At 42.4% G+C, this 4,365-nt stretch overlaps 1 long non-coding RNA gene across 1 annotated transcript; it reads right to left on the bottom strand.

Moving 5' to 3' along the window:
• Positions 1-321: 321 nt before the first annotated feature.
• Positions 322-4,365, bottom strand: LOC145355462 (uncharacterized). The gene is made up of 3 exons (XR_013888990.1): positions 4,230-4,365; positions 1,746-1,806; positions 322-699 (listed from the first exon to the last, which is right to left on the bottom strand). It is a non-coding gene; the product is annotated as an uncharacterized LOC145355462 (long non-coding RNA).

Genomic DNA, 4,365 nt, shown 5'->3' on the forward strand with positions numbered 1-4,365 from the left:
CTTCAGCATAAATACCTCATTTTCCATGCCTTTTAGCTTTGACAAAGGGTCATCTGGACTCAAACCATCAGCTCTTTTGTATCCTTATAGATGCTGCCAGACCTGTTGAAATTTTCCAGCATTTTCTCCTTTGGACCCCATGTATTTACCCTGCTAATCACTGATAGTAAAGGGAAAATTAGCATGGTCATTTAACCTAACCTGCACATCACTGGCCAAATACATATCCAAGTTAAGATGGTGAGAGAAAGGAGCTAAAAGTTTATTGAAAATTTATACTTTTGATTAATATACAGTGGAAGGAGATTATAAAGACACAAGTTGTTCAAGGTTTTGCTATTTTTATTGGAGTTATGCGTACAGCCTTTTAAAGAAAGATGAGGCATTTGTCTTTACCGGTTGGGGCCTCTCATCCCACCGAACCAAGCAACGCAGACAACCTGAAGCAAAAATAATAAACTAAAAAAATAAACTAAAATAATAAAAAAACAAGTTTTTGTTGTTGTCTTTGCTTTGGTTGTGTCGTTGTTGTTTGTTTCGCTGCTTTGAGAGCACCAAGGCCAAGCAATCCACTGCCTGGCCTCAGCACTAACTTTCCAGATGGTATCCACTCAAGAAGCTCATCTCTGAAGTTTCCAATCTGCACACCAGCATCACAGATACCAGTGTTGCCTGCCGCTGGAAGCAGGCTATCTTGTCCTGTCAGTGAAACAAAAAAAAACACCCATTGAATTCACTCCTCCTACTAACCCATGTACCTGTCTCATCATGTTCTCTATTTCCTGAGGTTAGATTCTCTAACAGCTCCTCCTGAAACCACAATTATTCAACTTGGGCAAATGAAACAGGCCAATCAACAAAAATACCATTGTCTCCTCCAGAGTGCTTACTCAAATTTGCACCTATACCAAAAATCTCATTACTAAACAATCCCAATAGTCTCCAATTTCACACCCAACTGGAGAATTTGATCAATGTGTGGTTAGCCCTGCTGCCTGTCAGGAACTTGGGTTCAATTCCAGTCTCAGCTAGCTGTCTGAGGAGTTTGCACATTTGCCCCGTTTCTGAATGTGTTTCCACCCATACTCAGAAGATGTATAAATTGGGTTGATTGCCTATGCTGAATTGCCCCTTAGTGTCACAGGAATTGGAGGGTTACGGCTATAGAGCCTGGATGGGATTGCTGTTGGATTAGGCTCAAAGGGCCACCTTCAGCACTGTAGAGATTCTACATAGTCTCTGATCTCTGAAAGGTTATCACATTACCACTTGTTAACCCACCCCTGCCCAGTTCCTGGTAACACAATCCTGGTTCACTCCAGCACACAATCCCATTAGAAACTTCAGAATAATGGACAATGGAGAGCTGTCAGCATGACACAAGGAACATACAATCCAAACTGAGATTGTTATACAATTACCAGGACATACACCTTAATGAATTACATTGTTGTTTTATTATAAAAATGTATTATCTTTTAAATATATGTCATTTTGACTTTTTGGCTATACTCTTTTCAGCTCATCCTTCTGTCTTCAAAGATTTTTGTACATACCCCTGGGTCCCTAATCCTGCAAAGCTCTATCCTTTCACTGATTGTGATAGAATAAAAGAGACAACATGAATCACTATAAACCACGTATCCAAAAGAGGCTATTGTATGGGCTGAAACTTTCCCACCAATTTTCAGTAGAATCGGCTATTTGCACTACAGACCCAGCTAAGCCGCAAATAAACTACTCACCAAAGAACTACTAAAGGTCAACTACTGCAAGCAAGATCATCTGGGTCACCGATAGGCATCCCTGGGAACAAACAAAAGCAGATAAAATGCCATTGGTTAGTAATAATACTCATTTAAACAGCACTTTTTACAACAGCAAGGATATCCCAAAGTGCTTCATGGTCCTGGATGGCACAGTGACTGCTGCCTTAGTGCCAGGGTTCAATTCTGGCTCTGGGGGACTCCATTCTCCCCGTGTCTGCGTGGGTCTCCTTCGAGTGCTCCAGTTTCCTCTCAATCCAAAGATGGTGGATTGGCCATGATAAACTGCACTCTTATTGTGCCAAGATATGTAGGTTAGGGGGATTAGCCATGGTAAATGTATGGAGTTTGGGAACATTGCCTGACATATTCTGTCATAGTTGGGCTGAATGGCCACCTTCTGCACTGTAGGGATTCTATGGTTCAAATACAGCAATCAAACTGCACAGAACATCAAGTGTGATAAATCATGTATCCTATGCATAATTGTTGGCCAGGCCAACTGCATTGTTTGTGTTGGAATAATGCTACAGTTTTTTTTTTACATTCACCAGGGAACATTTTCCACATTGCTGTGGAGTTTCAACCTAGTTTCTGTCCTCAAATCTCTGCAATGGATTTTCACAGTAACGTCATTGCAGTGTTAATGTAAGCCTACTTGTGACATTAATAAATGAACAATAAATGTCCACACTCCCTTCTGACTGGCAAATCATGAGCTGTACAGATTCATGGATGTGGACTTTCTGGTTAATGATTACAGATTGTAGTCTCACCCACATCAAACCTGCAGCATTTATTTTTCTAAGTTTCAGAAGTCTATCTGGGTGGAAACTTGAAAAAGATTATGGGCATAGTTCGTGTTTTTTGAACAAAAACAGTATCTGTGTCAGTTTAAAAGCAAATTACTGCTGATGCTGGAATCTGAAACCAAAAGAGAAAATGTTGGAAAATCTCAGCCAGTCTGGCAGAATCTGTAAGGAAGGAAAGAGCTGATGTTTCATGCTAAAAAAGCATTTAAAGTGGAAGATATTTATACTGCAGACAAAGAAAGATGAGACTTAGCCACAAAAACAAGGGGAAAGGTTGCTAAGGACAGTCCACAGAGAATAAAAAGCTGTGAATGGCCAAATGGCAGAGAAGCTGGAATCAGAGGATAAACTATGAAAGCAGGTGGTCAGGAAGGCAAATGGGATGCTGGCCTTCATAGCGAGGGGGATTGAATGTAAAAGTAGGTCTTGCTGCAACTGTACAGGGCACTGGTGAGGCTGCAGCTGGAGTACAGTGTGCAGTTTTGGTCACTGCACTTGCGCAAGGATATTTTGGCCTTGGAGGGAGTGCAGAGGAGGTTCACTAGGCTGATACCAGAATTGACAGGGTTGTGCTATGAGGAGAGGCTGAATAAACTAGGCTTGTACTCGTTAGAGTTTAGAAGGATGAGGGGAGATCTCATTGACACATACAAGATGATGAAAGGGATGGATAGGATAGAGATGCAGAGGTTCTTCCTGCTCAGAAAGGACAGCAGGACTAGAGGGCACAGCCTCAAGATAAGGGGGGGGGGGGAAGAGCGCAGTTTAGAACAGAGTTGAGGAGGAACTTCTTCACTCAAAGGGTGGTCAATCTCTGGAATCCTCTGCCTATTGAAGTGGTTGAGGCTTCCTCGCTAAATATATTTAAGACACGGGTAGACAGGTTTTTGGTAGGCAAGGGGGTTAAGGGGAGAAGGCGGGAAAGTGGAACTGAGCCACTTCAGATCAGCCATGATCTTATTGAATGGCGGGGCAGGCTCGAAGGGCTAGATGGCCTACTCCTGCTCCTATTTCTTATGTTCTTATGAAGATGTGGGGCGGGTGGGGAAGAAAGAGGTAAGGAAAAGGGATAAAATAGAAAAAAAAGTGACAGGGAAGACAATAAAGAATGACTCATTCCTTCACCCTGCAGTATAAATATCTCACTTTCTACACCGTAGAGTTTTGACGGAGGGTTATCTGGACTCGAAACGTCAGCTCTTTTCTCTCCTTACAGATACTGCCGGAGCTGAGATTTTCCAACATTTTTTCTTTTGGTTTGTGGCAGTTTATTCTGCTTGGGGTTTAATATCAGTGTATACAATCTCGACAACTCAGCCCCTGGGCTTCTGCCAAGGGCAAGTGGACAGAATTTCAGCTTAAATCATTCACTTGCAGAGAGCGTTGTTCCAGCTCGATTTCTAACTCACTCACATGAGGCAAAAACATGAACAAACGTTGAAATTCACTTAGACACAAGAGACAAGAAATAAAGAGACATACAGACTTCAAACCGTGCACCATTCCTCCGGGATTTCTCCCGAAGTTACGGATCTGAAAGAAACATTCTACCCTGTGAAAACTACACAAAAAAAACTCCGAAATAAAACACTATCTCTGAGACGGAGAGAATCATTGCTGTAATAAAGACCCATTTGGTCAGCGCTCTTACCTCAGAAAGAAGAAAGAAAGGGGAGAATCATCGCCCCCCATACGGGATGGGAAACGCCCGCAATGAAAAGGAACAAACAACCCAGAGAGCAGCGTCTTATAGCTCACTGTCCGTCAATCACCCGGAGCTGGGAAAC

The sequence above is a fragment of the Carcharhinus amblyrhynchos genome, chromosome 19, assembly GCF_965287045.1.
Source record: "Carcharhinus amblyrhynchos chromosome 19, sCarAmb.v2.hapA, whole genome shotgun sequence".
Lineage (NCBI taxonomy): Eukaryota > Metazoa > Chordata > Chondrichthyes > Carcharhiniformes > Carcharhinidae > Carcharhinus > Carcharhinus amblyrhynchos.